General features: G+C 45.1%; 1 protein-coding gene across 4 annotated transcripts in view; it reads left to right on the plus strand.

The window, feature by feature from the left end:
• Window positions 1-19,901, plus strand: part of GPR65 (G protein-coupled receptor 65) — a 143,255-nt gene that overhangs the window by 113,344 nt on the left and 10,010 nt on the right. For 3 of the 4 annotated variants that reach the window (XR_005791110.1, XR_005791111.1, XR_005791113.1), the window contains 2 exons: window positions 12,564-12,684; window positions 15,582-16,611. The gene's annotated coding sequence lies outside the window, so the exon portion shown is untranslated. Of the gene's footprint in view, window positions 1-12,563; window positions 12,685-15,581; window positions 16,612-19,901 lie in introns of those variants that run through there. The other variant, XR_005791112.1, reaches the window with a different exon arrangement.

Consider the following 19,901-nt stretch of genomic DNA (forward strand, 5'->3'; position numbering starts at 1 on the left):
GCTGGGTCTATCCAAGGCCAGTACCTCACCCTAGTCTATCTCCAAACCAAGGCTGGCCTGAGGAAAGAAATGGTTGAGTTGCTTCAGTCCTCCCCTCTTGCCCCTTCTGACTCCACCACCCATCTGGCAGGGCTTAGCTTTAAATTCTTGCCTGTAGCTCTCTCCCCGGTCTCTCACCGCTGCGTCAGTGCAGGCATCAGCAAATTAATGAGAGGAGAGAGGAGGCCCCTGCTCTTGGGCACCCGCAGGAACTTACTCCAGCTCCAGACACACCGTAAACACTTTCATCTAACAGAAGATAAGCTGTGAAATCGGATTTCTCAACCACAAGACAAGAAATCACAGAATTTTCCGGCTGAAAGGGAATAACACACTTCTTAATTGAAGAGTGGTCAGGAAAGAAAGCACATGGAGAGCAGTGCCCTGTGGCAGCTTGTGTAAAAACTGCATTCCATGCCAGGCCTGAAATGTTCCAAAGCTCAGTTCACTATCAGCATCCCCGGTGGTGCAATTAATAAAGAGCTAGCATGGGGCCACTGGCACAAACAAGGCAGCTCCTTAGAACCTGAACTTCCTATTTGTTCCATTCCTTGGGTAGATAACGCCTGTTAATTACTCTGGAGAAAATATTTTGGTGAGGAGAGAGGGAAGATGGCGGCGTAGGAGGACGCTGGGCTCACCGCACGTCCTGCTGATCACTTAGATTCCACCTACACCTGCCTAAATAACCCAGAAAACCGCCAGAGGATTAGCAGAACGGAGTCTCCGGAGCCAAGCGCAGACGAGAGGCCCACGGAAGAGGGGCCCCTCCTGAAGTGGATCACCTAAGGAGAAGCGAGCTAAGCCTGCCCCTCCTGCCCCCGTGCACCTTGCCTACCCACCCCAGCTAATACGCCAGATCCCCAGCATCACAAGCCTGGCAGTGTGCAAGTAGCCCAGACGGGCCACGCCACCCCACAGTGAATCCCGCCCCTAGGAGAGGGGAAGAGAAGGCACACACCAGTCTGACTGTGGCCCCAGGGGTGGGCTGGGGGCAGACATCAGGTCGGACTGCGGCCCCGCCCACCAACTCCAGTTATACACCACAGCACAGGGGAAGTGCCCTGCAGGTCCTCACCACGCCAGGGACTATCCAAAATGACCAAGCGGAAGAATTCCCCTCAGAAGAATCTCCAGGAAATAACAACAGCTAATGAACTGATCAAAAAGGATTTAAATAATATAACAGAAAGTGAATTTAGAATAATAGTCATAAAATTAATCGCTGGGCTTAAATTTCTTGCCTGTAGACTGACAGGGGATTGGGGCCTATCCATGATGTTAAAGATACAGCCTTACACCTGGGATCCCCTTGGCTGTCATCTTGACCTCTAAACCCCAGGACTGATCCCTGAGCTCCCACACATCCCCTCAGGGAAGTCCACTGCATCTTATGTGTCCATTCCAATAACAGGGAAATCAGGGTTCTTGCGGCTACGGGTTCGCAAACCCAGATCTCTGTGTGCCCCACATCATAAAATTGGGTTTCTTCCCTGTACCCTGTGTTCTGAGGTCCCTTTCTGATTCTCCAGTCTAATTCGCCAGATTTGCTGTTCTTATTTTCCAATCCCCCAACTGACACAAGCCAGGGACCTAACCACTGCCAAGTCAGGGCAGTACAACCCAGTAGCAGGTGCCCTCTGCCGGAAGGTGGATCTCCACTCCACTCCCCCAAGCACTCTGTTGGGCCAGATCCAGATATAGAGCAGAAACCCTCTCTTTGGGACGCCTGTCCTGATTCTCCCCACCCCAGCAAGGTGAGGAGCTTTGCCCCAACATTACACAGCTTCCACGTAGTTTGTCTCTAGGATGGTGTTTTTGTATTCCATTGTCATTCTGCTTCAACTTGAGTGTCATGTCTAGTAGACCTCTTTATAGGATGGGATAAAATTTTAACCATTTTTATGTAGCCTTAGTGTAAATCTAGTGCCTAGCACAGAGAAGGAACAAAATACATGTCAATTGAAAGAACTTTGGATGGAGGAATGAGAAAAATGAATGAGCTTTCTTAAATAATAATAGCCAGTCTGTCTGGACCCTGAATTTCTACCTTCATGATGAGAATTTGCTGGGCCTCCCAGAAAAGCTCTGCCCACCTAACTGAAGCTCAAGTTATGGGAATCTGTTTCTGGGCTTAGTGCCCCAGAATCTACCCCACCCTCCTGGTGATGTTGGTGATTAAGATGTCCAGCACAACCTCAGCCCTCCTGATCACTCCCTGCTTTGTTGCCTGGTGGTGCTAACTAATTCTGACATGTAACACAGCACCCTTTTAAGTAGTGGTATAAATGGGTACCATTTTTGGAATGGCATTGACACGTGTCTCCTTAAATAATATTCCAATAGTAATGACTCTTGTTTCACAAACAACCAAAATTCACAGGCTGTGGAAGGGAAGAGAGGAAGATCAAGGAGGGGCATTTTATAATTTACCCCAATAGCAAGTGCCAAAAACCTCTTAAAATTTTTAATCATTGAACACCAACAACATGTAGGGAACTTGCATTTAACTGTCAGTATAGACAGGCTTTGGAGTATTGTGTGTAGTTTGTCCCAGCGCCTCATGAGAGTAAACAGATAAATAATCAGGGAACTGAGATCAGAAGAACCCATTTCACTGGGAGGAGATTTGGAAGGGCACTAGAGCCAGAGCAGTCTAACCCACAATGTTAGACTTTCCAAAACAGTCCTGATTTCAAATATTCAGTCCTGTTGTACAACCAAATAATATTTCAACACTTTCTCATCTAACCTGCATCTCCTGGATCATCTCTTACACACAGGAGTCCCTATGTCTTGATTTGAGGGTTAAGGAGAAAATGGTACCCACTGATAGTTCCCAGTAGAGATATCCTCTAACTTTGGGCCTTTTATAGCTATAGCTGCACTCTCCACATAAAGTCCTAGATAGTTCACTAGATAGTTCCTTGTTTCTCAGGAAAGGAAACTATGTACATGGTTCAATGAAATGACAATGAACAAATAGCATTCGTGCGTGATATTTGCCCCAAAGACAGAGAGGGGTGGAATCTCTTAACTTAGCCTTGGATTTGATTTTCAGCCATCTGTTCTGCACAGGAGTTAGATGGACAAAAATTATGTCTCCTCCCCAAGGCCCTGTTTGTCAATCCCACATCACAAAAGGACAATTGGGGGTTGCTGTTGATGTTGGCCCTTCCTGGTCAATACAGGGTAGTTTTCAGGCAGGAGTTATCACTGTCTCTAAGAACTGGACATCCTACTAAACTAAACCAAATCCTGTTTGGGTGGCAAATTAAACAGCCAGTTGCCCTGGGGGGAATGGGAAGAAAGGTAGGAGGACCTGACTTTTGAGTGGTAGCTTATGAAATAGTAGGAAAAGCAATGCTACTGCAGAGGAAGGCTGGCCATAGATGCAGAAGTGGCCAAGGCCACAAAGAAGAAAAACGAAGCCAAAACTCCACAGCCCCTCACTTTACTCTCCTCTATATAGGCAGAGTGACCACTGCTGAGGCCCTGCCGGCAAGGTGCACATACGTTATGTCAGAAGACATTTCAGCTCCCAGCCATGGGGTGTAGTGAGTGACGCAAGAGGCAGTATCCAGGCTGTGCAATCTGAGGCCTGAGGAAGGAGGGAGACCTCTTGCAGAAAGGGTCATAAAGACTGCTGTGTTGGAAAGTCCTATTTTCCTATTTGTCAAGGACTCGCCCAAGGTCATGTTGAACTGCAGTCTTGAGTCATCAGTTCCATGAAATTTCCCAAGTGGCCTATTCAATAAGCGGCACACTCACCACCAAGCCACTGGCCTCTCTGGGGGCAAAGGTAATAAATCCAACAGAAAACCTAACACAGGATTTGCAGGCTCCTCAGACATGGGCAGAGCTGGGAGCTGGGTGCACACTCCTCCAGCCTCTATACACCTCTTCCTCTCACTCACTTCCTCTCACTCACCCGCTCTCAATGCCAAGGGAAGAAAACAATTTCTATCTAAAAAAAAAAAAAACAACCAGAAGTTTCTACCACTTCTGCTTTCTGGGAAGTAGCGTGATCCATCTCCCCATAGACAGTTTTTCTGTTGAGATATCAGTTTGATGGGCCCTTGGGATGTGAGACATGAGCTGGTCTGGATGGGTGAGGATTAAGCCAAACAAAGCTAAATTACTTTGCTCAATAAAGCAACCAGAATCTTGGAGCTGTCTGCAGATGCCGCAGTGAAGGGCCTGGGATCTTGGAAGGAATGGGGAGGTAGTAAGGTTAGTTAGCAGCAATGGTGGGGGAGACCTAGGGAGAGAGGAGACCTATAAAAACAGCCCCGCAGCCCGGGATGGCTAATGAATCATGTCGCATACTAGTCCATGCGGTGCTAAAATCTCTCCCACTAACCCCAAGCCTTCAGGTACACAGAAAAGTAGCACTGTTTCATTCTGGGGTGACCGGGGCAAAAAAAAAAAAAAAAAAAAAAAAAAGAGAGAGAGAGAAGAAAAATGTTAAAAGATACTAAGGAAAGTGAAAGAAAGAATGTGGCCAGATCAGGAAAAATGGAGAAAGGAAAGAACTAGAGAAACTCCAGGCTTACGGAAAACCCTTAGATGGGCTTGGGAAGGCACTAGACCCTGGAATGGGGGTAATGTGGTCACCAGAGGAGAGAGTCCTTGACCTGGGAAGCAGGATGACCCAGGGCCTGAGTTACAAAGAAGCAGACTCAGGGTCGGCTCTCTCCCCACCTTGTCTCACCAGGACCTTCTCTCACCACGTCACCTCTTCTGCCTCAGGGCAGCCAGTTATGCTCAAGCTTAGCCAGAGAGCTGCTCTGGTCACCCCATTTCTCCCAACCCAAGTTCGCTTCCCTGGTGGGCACTAGCACTTGACCTCCTTCCTTTCCTCACATCCTCCTTCTCTGGAGCACGTCCATCAGGATCCTGAGCTGGACTCTCCAGTCTCTTGGGAGAATATTCCCTCTTTCCCCTTCCTCCGTCATTCCACAATGCCCCCATAACCAATCAGAACCGGAGCAGAAATCCCGGAGGGCTCATCTCCACAGCTCTCCTCCTAACTGGAATTTGATCATGAAGACATTGTGTCTTCACGAACACTGTATCTTCCCCCAGACTTAGTAAATGGTGAAAACACAAAAGAAGGTCAATCATAAAATGTCTAATGACAATTTTCTTTTAGAGTTTGTGGGGAAACGTTACAGAAACTATCATCTGTTTTAGTCATTCTAAAGCTCCATGCCAAATATTTGGCAGTGAGGCTGCTAGTGACTACACAGGACCAACTGAAGCTGAAAGTCACCAATCCAAAAGCCCTTTTTATTACTTTTTCACAGGAAATATATACTACTTTTATTTATGAAGTCTTGATACATTTTTTCACTAGCCTACGTAGCTGATATATTCTGAATTAGTCCCCTAAGGTTGTCGTTATTTCTAAATATTCTGATCCACTTCTGCAGAGGAGATCCCACAGGATTCAGGGCAGAAAATATGGTAATAAGTGTCAGAAAAAACTGAAAGCCCAACGTTGCTATGCGTAAAATCTGATTTTTGTCTCCAGAATGTCCATTTGCTTCTCTCAACCCCACAGCACTGCATACTATTTTTTACTTCCTTAGTCAGGACACAGAAGCAATATGAGAGTATGCAAAAAACACAAACTTTCTGGGGCCAGAAAGACTGGGACTTTGCCACTTACTAGCCGCGTCTACCTAGGACAAGCCCATAGATTTTTCTCTGGACATCGGTTTCTGCATCTGTAAAATGGAAATAAGTTTTCTACCTGGCCAAGTTCTTACAAGAGTTCAATTATATAATTCATGCCAAAGAGCACAGCGGAGTGTGAAGCTGAGAGTGGGTCCTCAGTGAAAGTGAGTGCCCACCACCTTTCTCCTTCCTTTCAGCTGTCCAGACTGCTTCCCTTTATCCTTTGACATGAGCATCATTTCTTAATTTGGGGAAGAGAGTGGGTAGGAATCAGCTTTGCTTTTCTCTTTTTGTGTCCACAATGTCCCATTCACCTCCACCCTTGGATACCAGTGTAAGCAGATGACTCCAGACCTCCTTTATCTTCTAGCAAATGGGAAGGTGTGGGTGTCAACACCCAGCAATATGTCCTATAACACTTGGGACCCCATGAGTTCTGATGTCAGTGGAGTTTCCTGGCTTCAAGCCACTGTGAGGCTTTGTCTGTCTCAGCTGAGCTGGATCAGTATCTCCTCCTGGAAGGAGAGTGAGTTCACCAAAATACCAAATCCTTTCTTTAATCATCTGGCAGTAAGCCTTCTGGTGGGCCGAGTGGGAACACAGCTTTAGACCTTTGTGCCACCTTGAGAAATTTAAGAGGTCGTGAAAACTGGGAGAGTGAAACTGTGTAAGTCAACCAATCACACAATGGAGGAATCCTGGACTGGGTTTGTCTTAGGTGAACGTGTCACAAATTAACATCAGAAAGGAAATGCTCTGTGCAGGGAGCGCAAGTAAGTCAAGTCTGCAAGTGTTAATTGAACACTGGCTTTTTCTTGGGCCCAGGTGGGTATGAAAATGAAACAAGTGTCCGTCCTTGTGGAGTTTCTATCTTTCCTAAGGCGGAAGCCTGGGAACCCAGGGCTCCAGGCAGGGGCAAGGCCTAGGACAGGCTGCCAACTAGGCCCGGGAGCAAAGAGCTGACCCCAAAGATGATGGAGACCCACAGGGGAAAGCAGCAGCCAGAAGCACCACTTGCTGCTTTAGAAGCCGTGTGAAGATCAGGAGCTCCGCTACTAGCCGTCAGGTTCACATTTTAGGGGAGTGGAGAACACATATCCATAGTTGTTCTGCTCTGTAACACCAATCCCATGACCTTCAGAAAATAAGGGAGAGGCAATTTTTCTGACTCCTTTTAACCAGGAAGAGTCTCTGGAGGGAATAGAAGCATAGGCGTCCCCCACCTAAAGCTTTGAGTGGAGAGCATTCCAAATAATTTGGGTAAACTGACGTCTGGACGATTCAGATGACGCCCATGTTGTCAAAGTCAGCAGGTTAACCACGGTTAACCATCTGCCTGTACTTTGGTCCAATGTGAGTCCAGAAAACCCCACTTGAACAGCTCTTGTTCAGGCAGTAGGGAAGGAGGTCTGGCCTTGCCCCCACCCCCGGAAGTACCGCTATTAGATGTGACGTTGGGGTGTCTCTGTACATCTCTAAGATCAGAAGAGTACACCAGAGAAATAGGAAGCTCTCTTTTATTCCCAACATTTATTATCTGTCTGCATTTGCATGGGGGAAAGTACAGCTGGAGAGCGATTCACACTCACAGAAATAGTTATTGGAAAGTACTGTCCACTAAGAAAAGGGGTGAGGAGGAAGCAGTAAGGAGAGAACCCCAAGTGCTCTGCTAGAGGGGAAGGCCGCCAGCAGAGGCCTGGATACAGGAGGTAGGGAGCATCTTAAATGCAGATACTAATTTCTTACACCCACTGAATACCGGTGCTCACAAGAAGGGGAGAGTTTGAGGTTGTCAACACTTGGAAGACAGAAAAGAATTTCCCTCTCCCTAAACCCAAAGGGCCTCTAGTTTTCTTGACTGGGCCTCTGGATTCTTCTCTTCCTCCATTATCTATAGTGATTGTCTATGCTCTCAACATTAATTCCCTCCTCCCTCACTCCCTTAAGAGTACAGAGGCCCTAGCCATCCATCTGTATAGGACAATCCATTCATCTTGTCAAGAGCTATTCCCCATCCTACCCATAGCAAGCACCACCACAAGACTTGACAGCGTTGCCAGGGATGGGGGGGGGGGGGGGATGGCCCTATGTTCCTGCTCTTATAAGGGAGCCTCTGCTAGTAAGGGTTTCCCAATTAACTGCCCCTATGCCCACCTTCCCCAAAGAAGGCAGAAATTCCTTATGGAAGTGTGTGGTCCTTTATAGGTTTGTGTCTGGCAGGACATATAGGTATGTTCTACATACAGGTTAGGTATGTTAGTCCATTACATTGGGCAGCTACTTTGCATAAGGATTCAGTACCAGGCACTACTGGGAACACTAGGAAATAAATAGCATGGCCCTGTTTATTAGAGTCTTACAGTTTAGCTCTGCAGATTTACACTGGGTTATGAAATACTCATGGGCAAATTTGCCCCTACACAAATTGTTTCCAAAGACACCAACAAAAATTTAAGAGGCATGTAAAATTATGTATGGCTTAAGTAACTACAAAGTAGTGTTGAGCATATATTATAGAAAATCAAGGAGAGAGAGGAGGGAAGGAGGGATAGAAGAGGAGACTTTTGCTTCCAGCTCCATGTTTCTGAATCTGGTTTCTTTCTTCATCAGCTCACACTATTGCCATATTTTGTGCCTTATTCCCTTTCTGCCTGCCCACATGCATCCTATTACATTTTCATTGTGATTGGAGACTACAGTTGAAGTGAAGGGTACAAGTCTTTCTGAGGACAAAAGAGAGAAAACACGGAGATTCTAATTCATTTTGTGGCCAGCCATGGCCGATTCAAAAGATGTAGAATCCATTCCCACCTTTATGACTTCAGTGTGATTTGCGAGGCTTTTAAGTGGCTTCTGTGAAAAGCAAAAGAAATATATTCTAAAGCTTTTTTTTTTTTTTTTTGGTCAACTTATGGGAAATCTGACTTGTACATGGAAAAAGGTTATTGCTTTTCTTGGGGATGTGTCCCTACACATAGGCATATAACCAAGTATGCACAGATAAACACGCAATCAAGCCTCTGAGGAATACCAGCCAAGAGACTCCCACTTGTGGCAGTAAGCTTCATGAGCTGGGAAGTCCAGAAGGCTGCATGACTACATGGAGGACTGAATCTTGAGTAAGGATGGGTGGGATTTACAAGGGGAAGAAAAAAGAAGGAGGGTCCTATTGGAGGAGGAAGCCTGTCAAGGATTTCCCCAGACCCATAGGAGCTAGTCTCCCCGGTATGAATGGACCCATGGATTGCAAGATTATTGTAGGGAAGCATCATGAAATAAGAGCGGACAGGGGTGGGGTCATGATGTGCCGGGCCATGTACTTTGAAGTTCCTCCACTGGGAAGTTAGCAACCACATTCATGTGTCCAGCTGGGGAGATTCATGATGCCAGCTCTGCTTCTGGAAGGTTATATGGCATATCCTAAAAGTCATAAAGTCACAAACTTTCAGATCACCTATATAAGCCATCGTCCAAAATAAACGCGGGCAACAAAAAAGGGCGGCTCATTTTTACAAACCGAGATAGGGAAGAACGAATGCTTTTTCTCCTCAGCTAGTTTGTCTCCCTACTCAGTATCAACTTACATAATTTAGGCTTTGCATATGCATCCATCAGGTACTTCAAGAAGCAGATGGAAAGCAGATGGAGGTTGAGACATCTGAGAATCTTGGTAACAAGAGAACGTCTGGAGCCCCAAATCATTTCCAAAAATGATAGATGGAGTCAAGTGTATGCAACTTTACATGTGTAGTCATAACAAGTTACAAAAACAAGAAACCAAATTGCCATTCAGTCATATGATTTCCCAGGAGAAATGAATTTAGTGAAATGCAATGCTCCTGGGACTAAGAGGCTTTTTTTCTCTTCTTGTTCCTCATTTTAATTAGACCCATACCTATTGTTATCCCCGTTTCTTGGAGAAATCTAAACTGCACAGGGTGCAGCCATTAAACATCATAGCAAAGGGTATTTATTAATGTGAGAAAATGTAATGCATTGCTAAATGCAAAGGCAGGCAAAGTATGTTACCATGGTAACATTTTTATTAAAACAATATAGGGGCACCTGGGTGGCTCAGTCAGTTAAGCATCTGACTTTGGCTCAAGTCATAATCTCACAGTTGGTGGGTTCGAGCCCCACGTCAGGCTCTGTGCTGACAGCTCAGAGCCTGCTTCAGATTCTATGTCTCTCTGCCCCTCGCCCGCTTGTGCTCTGTCTCTGTCTCTCTCAAAAAAAAATTAACAAAAAAAATTTTAAAAACAATATAAATATTATATGCGTTATATGTATTTGTAGATAAATCTGGGAGAGGGAGAAGCTAAATATAAACTAAAATATATTATTTTTGCACAGACATGACTGCAGGTGTTTTGTTACTTTTCTTCCCCCTGATGCTACTCAAATTTAATACTGAGCATGTGTTTTTAAACTAATAAAGAACTGTTCTTTCTTGAAATTGTGTAAGTATGTGTGATAAGACCTGAAGATTATAATTTTGATTTGTGGAGATTCCTCAGTCTTTTGCCCTTCTCTTTGTAAGCAATTTGACAATAGAGAGAGATAAAAGAAGTCCCTCATTGATTTAAACCTGTTACCAGTCCCCCATTACTGCCAGTGTGGGCATTTGAGGGAACATGTCTCTGAGAGACAAAGAATCCAGGTATATTTGCACGTAATTCAACTCATCAACCTGGAGTGGAGAGGGGAGTGATGGATGCCCATGAAATGAACATGGATGTTTCAAAAGGATGACAAATGATCATTCAAAATATTCAATCCAAGGTTTTTGTATGTGTTCACATACCCCCAAACACTTAGTCACTAACAAGGACTATCTGAGTTTATGGCCACCAAAGTGATGTGGGTTTCATTTAAGAGATGGATCACTGTGTCCTCACCTTCTGAATCATAAGCGTCATAATCAGTGCATCTCACCACGTTACAGTGCAGTACAGAAGAAAAAGGCTTCTTACTGAAAAGACTGTTCTAGTTCCATCTCAGGTCATCACTTACCCAAGCCTCAGGAGGAGACCACAGACAGATAATGTCCTGCCTATACCAGAATGCCACAAAACACACTAATGTTATTTCTCTTAATAGTTTCCCGACACTGCTGTCCAAAATGAATGTGCTAATATGTAATTAATAAGAGTTATCAAAACAGGTTTCTCCTTCATATCCTGAAAACCCATTGGTAATTACCATTCTTAGGCTGCATTTGGCATCTATAAATCTTAGGATGGAAGCCAGAGCTGTCATATATTTTTTCTACCTACATGTTTTTCTTTTCTCAGAATGGAGTGACATCCAAGCACTTCACAAGAGATTGGCAGCAAGATGGCAGACTGGGACACCAAGCAGATGGGACAAATTCCCATAATTCCAGTACCTCCAAGAGGGCTTTCTGTTGTCCTTCAACAGATTTCCAATGGTCCCCATTTCTCTCCCTCTCTGAACTAAAAAACAAAACAAAAACCAAAGACCAACAGCCTCTGAAGCAGACTAACTCTGGCAGTCATGAATCAGACAGGGTGAAAGAAAAAAAATGCTATCTGGGCCAATGGGTTTCTAACATGCCATCTCAGTCAGCACTTTCTGTGCTTTAACATGTGTATGAATCACCTGAGTATATATTCATAAAATGCATATTCTTAGGTCTGGGCTGGGGTTAGGATTTGGGATTTCTAAGGAACTCCTACACAATGTCCCTGACGTGACTGGACCATGGTCTATATTTTGGATAGCAAGAACCTTGACCGTTCTGGCCTTGGCATCTTCTGGGTCCTATTGATTGAAAAAACTCACTAAAATCAATTTTGCCTGATGGTGGTCCAACGTAAGCAAAATTTAACGTGGTGGTAAAGAGCTCACCCCTGACCAGGGTATATTATGAAGGAATTCCAGTACTTTCATGCCCTGAATATTCAGCAAAATGTGGAAGGAAAAGGGAAGAGAGCACAAGACAGACAGGAAGTGACATATAGTAGAGAGCATATCCCAGGTCCTTCCAGAAGCTAAAAGGGCTAAAAAAAAAAAATTAGATTCCATATTCTCACCATATTGAAACCAAAAGAAAACCAGGTACCAAAACCACTCCAGAAACAGAACCAGAACAAAACTAAAACAGAGCCATTGATTTTTTCAAACTACTTTCTCTTGGAATCCAAAATGTTGGGAAAAAGAGGAAGGGTTTTCAGGAGGAGAAAAGGAGATTATATTGCCAATGCCTCTGTAGTTGATTAATGCCTGCTGAAGGCATTAGGAAACCAGTAACTAGACTCTGTCTGCATTCAACACTAAAAATGCAATTATAAACCACAGGGCAGATTCATTCAACAGGTCACAGTAACAAGACTCCTTTGTTCCTAATTTCTAGTGTTATATGATTACAGGACATACATGAATTAAGGATGCTTAGGGAGGATACATTTACTTCCTTTCTAATGAAGTATTTGCACCTACTCTTGAACCTATCAAAGATGCCCATTCCTTTGTAATATCTACTTAAATAAAATGGATAAAAGTATACAGGTATGCTCAGATACCCCTACACCATACCTCATCAAGGTTACAAGAGATCATACCCCACACTCTCAGACCACAGTGGACACTGAGGCCCACATGACTTGTCCTTCCAGTTGAGGGAACATTCTACCATACCAGAAAGGGAAAGTTATTTATGGAAGAATCACAGAAGCTCCATGGTGTCTGGATTTGGATTCCACTTGGCCCAAATTCAGAACTCATTTACAATTCCTCTGCCTTCTCAATTTGCAAGCTTTGGGGAAAGAGCAAACGGCCAAAAGGGGAAATTTTAGCAAAAACATATACTTCCTCTGCAGTGACTGCTTACAGGAAACAGCAGATTTCCTGATAAAAGTGCAGAACCTGAGAATCCAGCAACGAATCACAGTCCCAGCGACAGGATGGGGGTCAAACCACACAACAACAACTCTATGACAGGTAAGAAGCCAACTTCTGTCACCTGCGTGAAAGATTGTGCTTGCCCTTGAAGGATATTCTTTCTGTTGTCCCAGACAACCATAGTCAGAAGCAAAATCTTGGACCTGCCCAGCTGAACAAGAACCTAAGAATTAAGATAAAGGAAAATATCCTCACATATGAAAAGTCTGTAAACTTCCTGTAATTGTCAGGGTGACCTTTTTAAAAAGTTACTCAGTGTTATAAAAGGAAGAGAAGAGAGAAAGACAAAGGGACTCATACTCAGAATCCCTAAATGCAAGGGGGAAAGGAAAGTGTTTTGAACACCCTTGTCCCCCACTACCAAAGATTTCTTGGACAAGTGGATTTCTCCATTAAGGTGCAGACAAGTGTGGTTATGGTACTGGCTTGAACAATAAGCAAGCTTAATAAAGGTATGCTGGAAAAGCCTGAACTCTATCCCTCCAACAGCCAGACCCTCTGTGTGGGCCTTGCCAACCCCTAAAATGTTTGAAATGTTTGAAATGTTAAATCCCAAGTTCTGGCCGCCATCTCCCACTGTCCATCCAACTCTTAATTCTTCCCTGGCCTATACCAGCTCTTCAGTCTCATTGACCCTGTACTCTTCTTCCCTCCCAGCCACACCTCTCTCGGTGGCTTCTCTTCCTATTCTGGAAAGACTCATAGTGAGATTCACAGTGAATCCTTCCCAACCCCTCCTGACATCCTCAATGCCCTAGCCCCTTCTTATCTTCCAGCCCCACCACTGTCCTATATCCAACCTTGACCAATTTAAACATTCTCCCCCTCTTCCTACCCCTGTGCCGTTGAGCACTGCTTGAGAAAGTCACCATCCAGGATCTGCAGCTTCTCTTGGGATCTCAGTGTCCCAGGCAACCTTTTCATATCCCACCACAGCTATTCCAAACCCTCATCACTTTTACCAAATCCCCATCACATCCCCAGCTTCCTGCCCTCAGCAGACATTCTGTCTTCCTACTTCAGAGAAGGAAAGTAAAGCCCTCAAAAGGGTCAGGCAAGATTCCCTGCACCTATGAATGTATCCAAATCCGCATCCACCCTCACTCCATTTCCTTCAAGGAATGTAATCTATCCTCATGTTTGAGGCTAGCCCACCACCAAAGCTCTCCACATCCAGCCTCTCTCCCCTCTTTCTGACCCGAGACCCTGCCTCTCCCCAGAGCTTCCTCTCTCCTGGTATTCTCAAACTCTCTCAACAGGTACCCTCTGTACAGCTTTAAACTGTGCCCAGGGCTGCTATCCACACTTGTGGAAAAAGCAAAGTTCCCACTGGTCTTCCACCTTCCCATGCAACTGCTTCATCTTCTCCACCAAGTTTGCCAAAGAAATCGCCTCTGCTTACCCCTTTAACTGCCCCTTTTAAGCTCACTGCAACCAAGCCCCTCTCTCCTCTACCACTGAAAGTGTTCTGGCAATGGTTACCGGTCACCTCCTAAATGACAAGCCCAGGCTCAGTGGACACTTTTCAGACCTTACACGAATGCTTTATTTACTACTTCTTTCTCAAAAATCTCCCACCCTGTTCTAGCCCTAGCTCTGGTTTCTGCGTCCCTCCCCCTACCCCTACTTTACTAACTCCTGCTGGTTTTGCTTCTTCCTTTGGTGTGACTTAAGGTTCTAGTCTTCTTGCTCCTCATGCTTGGGTAGAAGGCTCTTACCCATTCTCATGGCCTTGTCTCATGGATGGACAAATGGACCCAGAGCAACCAATCCTTTTCTAGCCATCTCTGGATCCAAGTTTTCTAAAGAATGCACAGGTATTTCATTGCCTGACTGATCCTTTCCCACAACTTCCAAGTCACAAGGAGGGGACCACTAAGTCTCAAGAAGTTAGGAAGGTTGAAGATGTAAGAGAGGAGGAAAGAACGGGAAAATCAGGAAAGAACAGGATTGTTGAGGGCACAAGTACAGGGCTTAGCTTTGGAAATAAGCCATTCTTCTAGGAAGAAAACCTATATTTATTGAGTGCCTACAGGTGCCAACAAGTATGAAGGATTTGCATATAATAGCTCCATTTAAGCTCACAGTAATCTTGTGAGACAAGGATTATCATTCCTGTTTTCCAGAAGAGGAAATACATGCCAAACAAGATTAATTTGCCTAAGGTCACAAAGCTAGTAAGTGCCAAAGTCAAGACTGAAGCCCAAACCAGCTCACTCCAAAGACCTTGTCCCTAAGTCATGAGAGAAATAAACGCAAGTAGAGAAGAGAAATGGCAAGGTGGAGAGAAGGGAAAAGGAGAGATCTGACCAACTTCTGATTATGAATATGATTAGGAAAAAATGTCACAAAATCTAACTCAGAAGCTTGGTAGAATATTGCCCAATGCCTTCCCATCACCCAATCTCCTGTTCTCCATAAAACCTAATAGTCATGTGTATTCATAGTATTTCCCTTCCCACTGCTGTTTGTGGGGGTCTTTTAAGGTACGTGTTAAATCTCATTTGTGACTTTTTATTACTTTATTGAATTTTGAGGGAAATCTAAATAGGGAGATTCTTTGTGCCCCTGTTTGGTGGCTTTTGACTGTCTTTCCTCTTCCCTCACCTTCCCTCCCCCACCACTTATGGCAATGAGGGCATTTTGTACCCTCCACTCTTGCTTTGGGTCTTGGCACTCTGGGCATTCAGCACTCACAACAGATACTTTCTGGGCTCTTGGATGTATTTTCTTAAGGCTTAATCTTGGTCACTACCTTTCACCTCATCGTTGACTTTTTAAAATTTTAACAATTTCTAGAATTTGATTGAGTTCTTGTGGGAGTAGTAGGGGAAGATGGAGTAAGAAATCCATATATTTATTTCCTTGGCTTTTTCTCTAAACATAGTACTACTATTTCCTATCAGCCAAGAGAGTGATCTCTTTGTTTTGCTTAGCTTTGGAAATGGATTGTGAAAACCGGCAAGAGCTACATTGGACAGGTCAGAGACGCTTTGTGGGTGTATGAGGTATGTGCATGGTTTGAGGGTGGGCTGAGAGCATGGTCTCTGAGGGAATGACCATTGAAAACCACTTCTCCAAGGTGACCTTCTTTTGGGGCTGTTGAAAACTAAGGATAGCGGTACTCTCTTGAAAATGATTCTGACCAATCACATCAAAAGCATGAGGTTAGTCCAACTACTAAAAGCTGACTTCTAAATTTAGCCTCAGCTATTCAGTAAACACCTCTGCAGTACAGAAGTAGATCAAAAAAATATTTACCTAAACAACACTAGATTGATGTCCTACTGTTTTTTTGCCTAATAGATGCATGTAACTAGACCTCAAGATTTGGATGATCTACATGGGTCCTTGTATCCCTCCAGGCCCTGTTCAGCCACAAATTGCCTGGGAAATCCACCTTTGTGCCAATTCCTCAAAGTAACTTTCTCCTCACGCTTGTATTACAGAAAGGGCTACCTGTTCCCTTTCTGTTCCTTTTCTGTTCCCCTAGAAAACTTCTGACCCCAAGTCAATGTGAAATTCATACTGAAGAGTGGAGCAAGCCTCATAAAAACTACATGGAGAAGGGGGGAAATGATGAACATTGGAGAAAATAGATTTTAGCCTCGGGTTTTAAAGTGCCTTCAGACACACACGGAGAGAAGCCAGTGCTGTGTCTCTGAAGGGATGCAAGTGTTGAGAGGCTTTGACAGGCCAAAGGACAGTTTAACTGAATGGAACTTTCATGAAGTCAAAGTGCCACTGCAATCTGGGGGGAGGAGTCTTGTGGGGGAGGGGCTTTAGACTTTGCTTTCACATTCCAATGAACACCTGACTCTTTTTCCATAGTCACTCCTCTTTTTTTATTTATCTCCTACTTGATTATAAGCCACTTAATTTATCTCAGTGCCCCAGCCAAGCCTGGCACATAGTAGGCAATGAATAATAGGGGAAGGAGGGAAGGTAAGAAGGAAGGAAGGAAGGGATGGAAGGACAGAGGGAAGGAGAGAGGGAAGGAGAATAAGACAATTGGAAAACCTACATACAGACACAAATGAAACTATTTTAAATGAGCAGAAGACCTGTCTCAAGTAGATAACTGAAAGACCAGAAAATTTAGTGGAATTTCTGAAAAATTCAGTAGGCTCAGTTCAATGGAGAAGAGGTTCAGAATGTCTCTAGTGGCCAAGACAAAAAGGGAAATCCAGAGAACAGTGTGCCCTATTCTTTATTCCCCTGAGTGCCAGGGCCAGAAGTTAGAGCAAAGCCTGGCAAACAGGTGTTCCCTAAAAATATCCTGAATGAATGCGAAGCTCATCTCTAAGGCCCTTTCTGGCTCTGACATAATGAGACTCTGCTTTTTAAGATCTGTTGTGGCTGGCAAATCCCTATGACGACCCCATTCTTGGGCCTGGCAAACAGACAAGTGTAAAATTGCAAGTTGAGGATAGAAGTAGAAGGGAAAGTTGGACCTTGGGGAGCAGCCTCACTGTTCCAGCATGGCAGCCGGGGCGGTGGGGGACGGGGTGGGGGTGGGGGGGGCGGAGGAGTGTGGGGGTGGGGGGCAGGGGAGGGTGGGGGGGTGGAGGGGGCAGGTCCCTGTATTGCTAACCAAACCAATGTTGTCTCCAAGAAAGACCAACCTGTTAATTGATGGCAGTAGACACTGTGTTGAGAGAAGAGCCAAGATTGAGAGTCTGCCTCTTGATTACCTACTTGATTGATGGCTTATACCACAAAACTCTGATCCGCATTTCCCCCATATTGGGGCCCTCCATAACCTAATTCTATGAGGAGGAGGGCTAATTCCCAGCTTGAGGCTTATTTCCATTCTTTACTCTCTTCTGTTTTTACCAACAAAGGAGTTCAGCCTAGCTGGCCTCATCTAAGGATGAATGATTTCAGGAAACTTCAGGAAAAGGCACAGGCCTTTACTAGAAGGCACACAGGCCATAGTAGGAAGAATTACTAATGCATTTTTGCCTGCATTTATTAATGGGCAGTTAATGTGGAAGGAAAGGAGTTGGGGTTGGGGAGAGGGAGGGAAGGGGGAAGTGGGAAGGGAAACAGGGAAGAATGGAGAGAGGGAGGCAGGAAGAAAGGACAGTGGCAAGGTAGAAGTGAAGGAAGGGATAAGGCAAGCTGACAGGCCACAAACACCCCCCCCCCCCCCGCCCCCAACCCGGTGGGATATGTGTGCTATTCCTCAGGCACTTCCGGCTGCCCAGAAACAAAGGAAAGGGGGAAAACAAAGGGTTAACTGATAGAGATCCTCGACCTGCAGGACCCAAGTTTCCATCATCCCCTCATAGTGACGTGAGGAACAAAGGCAAGAAGGAAAAGGCAGATAGAATTAAATTTCCTTATAACTTGCACACAGCCCATTGACAAATACTTGAGGCAGGCAGAGTAAAACCTTTCTCCAGAAACTCCCTGCTGTCTTAATGCTAATGTTTCGCTAGAGGGAAAAACAACCATAGCTTGACAATAGCTAGGCCTCAGGTAGCCTCCGGAGTCTTATTTAGCATATGAAAGTCTCACTAGAAACTTCCCCCCGACTTTCCCTCCCCCATCTCCATGGTATATAACCAGTCTCTTCTCAGGGTCCCAGGGCAGCTCTCTGTCCATGGGTCCTGTCCCTGTGACTTCAATAAAATCACCTTTTTGCACCAAAGACGTCTTCAAGAATTCTTTCTCTGCCATTGGCTCTGGACCCCACGAACCCCACTATCACCCCAAAAATCTTCATCAGGAGGGAGGGAGGAAGTGAAGGAAGGGGTGGGGGGGGCAGGGAATATATGCAGATACAGATCAAATAACTGAAAGGGACAGCAGCTCCAGTCTCAAGTCCACAGCTGAAACAAAAAAAAAACCAAAAACAAAAAAAGCAAAAACAAAAACAAAACAAAAAAATAAAAACAAAATGGTGTTGAATTCGTTTCTGAGAAAGAAGACACTGAATCAAAGTTCTAAATAACCTGGGTTGGGTCTCGCTGCTGCTATTTCCTACCAAAGTGAAGAAGTCCCTTTAACCAGATGGGCAGATGTGTGAACCCTTGCTTTTCCTACTTGAAAGCATTGGATGCATTCTATAGGTCCACTGCGCTATTCCCTCATGTGGGTTCATGTTCCTTGACAAAGTGGTCATTGAACCCTCCTCTGAGGCCTACCCCTTCCTCACAGACCCTCAGTACTCTCCCACAGCCTGGAGGATAAAGTCCAAGGTCCTCCACGTGGTATTTGAGGCCATCACAGCCTGCCTCCCTCCACACCGCCATCTTGGTCTCTCCATTCTTTAAAAAAAAAAAAATATATATATATATATATATATATATATTTATTTATTTTTGACAGAGAGATAAAGCACAAGCAGAGGCAGAGAGAGAGGGAGACACAGAATCCAAAGCAGGCTCTGGGCTCTGAGCTGTCAGTACAGAGCCTGTCGCAGGGCTCAAACCCACAAACTCTGAGATCATGTCCTGAGCCGAAGTTGATGCTTAGCGGACTGAGCCACCCAGGCGCCCCAGTCTCTCCATTATAACCGCACCCACACGGCTCGTCCCAACCTGTACATCTCTGCGCTTTTGCTAACAATTCTGCTCTGTTTAGAACCCTCACCTATGCCCCTCCCCAGGCCAACTGCTACTTGGCCTCTTCCTGAAGCCTGCGTGCCTGGACCCCTGCCTGCTCGTTTCCTCCACTACGTGCCAGCTGGGACCCCTTTCCAGGGGCACACCTCTGTCATTGCACTGATCACATTCTATCTATCTATGACATTTATCGACGTCATGGATTTCACCCTTGACAAGATGGTGAGGTCCCCTGGGCAGATCCATCACCGGATCCCCGCCTTTGCCCCGCACACAGTAGGCATTCAATAAATGTTGGGTGAAGGGATGAGTGAATGATCATCTTCTCTCCACACTTGAACCCCAGATGGAAAAGAAGATGGAAAACAAAGTTTGAAGCCACTCTTGTTAATCCCTCCCTCCGGCCTCTTAGTAGGTGCATATTCTGTGCCTTTTTCTCCTAGGACCCTCACCTGTTTCTTATTCCCCTTTGTCACTTTAATGGCATGCCAGCTCCTGTGTGCTGGAAGCCTGGCAATAAATAGCGCTACGAGAAGAAAGTGTCAACTCCCAGAGATGGCCTGAGTTAGCTGGGGACGTTGGGAGGCATGCGGCTGTCCCTGCAATCTATTCCTAGGAACTCAAGCGTGTTGGGAGACAGCAATGTCTGTTTCAAGTAAACCGGGGAGGGCCTGACACCCAAGT

Source organism: Herpailurus yagouaroundi, unplaced genomic scaffold, assembly GCF_014898765.1.
Source record: "Herpailurus yagouaroundi ecotype Mexico unplaced genomic scaffold, PumYag 141, whole genome shotgun sequence".
NCBI classification, from domain to species: Eukaryota; Metazoa; Chordata; class Mammalia; order Carnivora; family Felidae; genus Herpailurus; species Herpailurus yagouaroundi.